Below are 2,205 nucleotides of genomic sequence, written 5' to 3'. Positions count from 1 at the left end.
CCTCCGGACACGCCAAAGCCGCCGGCGGCCATCTTTGAGCAGGGCACGCCGCCCGGCCCTGTCGCTCCCGGGGCTGTCAGCTGGCGGCATGGCTCCTCCCGGCCACCGTCGTGGCCCATGCCGCCATGTTTGTACGGGGCACGGCCTCCCTTGCCCACACAGGACCGTGGGGCGGCCATGTTTGTGCGGGGCGCTGCGGCGCCGCGAGGAGTGGGTGTGGGTGTGCGCGGAGGGGAGAGGAGGCGCGGCTCGGCGAGCAGGAGGACTCTTCTCACTAACTCCCGTGGAAGGCAGCTGACAGAGGAGCCGCATCCCCGCTCCGACACCGGCCGCGGCGCTCCCTCCCCTCGCAGCGGGACCCTGCCCTTCTCCAAGATGGCGGCACGGGCTTCGGCCCGCTCCAACATGGCGGCGGAGCGGCCCCGCCCCCTGGCGGCCGAGCGGGGCGGCAGGGCGACGGCGCCCGGTGTCGCCGGTGTCCTTGCGGCGGGCGGCGGCCGGGGCCGCGGGCAGGAGCGGAGCCATGCTGGCCTTCGTGGCGAGGGCTGCGGTAAGTGCCAGCCGCGCTCCGAGGGCGGGGGCGCCGCGGGGACACCGGGGGGGGGGCCTCCAGCCGGTCCGGGGGAGGAGGGGAGGTGGCGTGAGATGGCGGCCGGGCCGCGCCACCCGCCGGAAAGGCGACAGCGGGCCGGGAGGGAAGGGGCTGGCGGCGGCCGGGTGGCCCCGTGCCGGGCAGGTGGCACAGGGCACCAGGCCAGCCCCGGGCCTCGACAACGGGCAGGAGCCGCCGGCGGTCAGCAGCGGCCAGGGCACGGCCCTGCGCCACGGCCCCGCCGCACGGGTGTCACGGGCTGGGTCTACCGCTTCGAGCTGCCTGGAGGCGTTTAGAAGGGGCAGGAGAGCAAATGGCTCCGCAAGGCTCTGGCACGAAGGCCCACCCTGGCCCGATCCGTGGCGTTGCTGCTGTCAGGGTCCGGTGCCGCTCCCTAAACCTGGAGGAGAAACAGGGCTTCCTTGGTTAGGGCCATAAGGAGGGTGATTAAGGCACCCTGCAGGCGTGCGTTTCTCTGGGACGAGGATCCCGGTCGTGAGGAGGGGTGGAAGGGGCTTGGCCACCAGTGGGGAGCCATGAGCAGGCTGCTTATCCCGGGCAGCGGGGAGGGATGCTGCTGAAGTTAATCCTCGAAGCCGGCTTGGTTTCTTCACGTGCGTTGAGGCAGCACTGCGTGGTAGAGCGTTCACCAGAGCTGTCAGAGATGGAGGCCTTGGGGCTGGACGACAGCAGGATGCTGGCCATGGCTGGTCAGGGGCAAGGGAAGCCCAAGAAGCAGCTATCTGTGGCTGCAGGCTTCGCCTTTAAAACACACCTTTCCCTGCAAGCAGGGGGAAGGCTACACACACGGCGGAGCTGTCAGCCCTGCGCCTGGTCTTAGCAACTGTTTATTGCAAACACTGACAGATCCAGGGGAGGAGGAGGCAGAGCGGGATGACAGCAGCTACATGATGGATTCACTCCCAGAGACACTTTCTGAGGGGCCAGGCAGGGCTGGTTGACTCTGGGCTTGAGGGGGTCTCTAGCTTCTAATTTAAAAATAAAAGAAAAAGACAAACCTCTGTCATCTGACACTAAGTTGCGGCCGTGCTGGGAATCAGACACTGCTCTGAAATTCCTCCTGCCCCCCAGCCCTAAGCTGCAGGTGGATTTCCCACCAGCTTTGCAGGCTCTGGAAAAGGTCATCTGCCGCAATGGAACGTGGCTCGGGAGCAATGCCAGCGCACGAGCTGGCCATGTCTGCACGCCCCGCTCTCCGCTGGTGTTCGTTTTCCCTGTTGCTCGTGGGGCAAGGTGGACTGTTTGCTCTATTTGCTGCCAGCTGCCTCCTCTGTTCAGCTGTGATCACTATTTGTCCTCCCACCAAACACTTGAATGTGACCTCAAACCAAACAAGCAGAGGACATAAAAGAGGAAAGATACAAATCCACTCCACGTTTTAACATGCAGCGTTTTCAATTAATTTGGTTTGGGATTTTCACTGTTACCCCAGGGAAAATCTGAAACTGCTTGTTTGGAATCATCATACTTAATCTTAGCTATGTAAAAGACTGTGCTTGTCTGCCCCTCAGTCGATTAGACAGACATGAAGGAGGGGGGGATATTCCTTGTGACTGCACAGTTCTGTTGCCCTGCTTTGGAGATACCTTTTT

The sequence above is a fragment of the Gymnogyps californianus genome, chromosome 18 (genome assembly GCF_018139145.2).
Source record: "Gymnogyps californianus isolate 813 chromosome 18, ASM1813914v2, whole genome shotgun sequence".
NCBI lineage: Eukaryota > Metazoa > Chordata > Aves > Accipitriformes > Cathartidae > Gymnogyps > Gymnogyps californianus.
Note: the sequence above shows the minus strand (reverse complement) of the source record.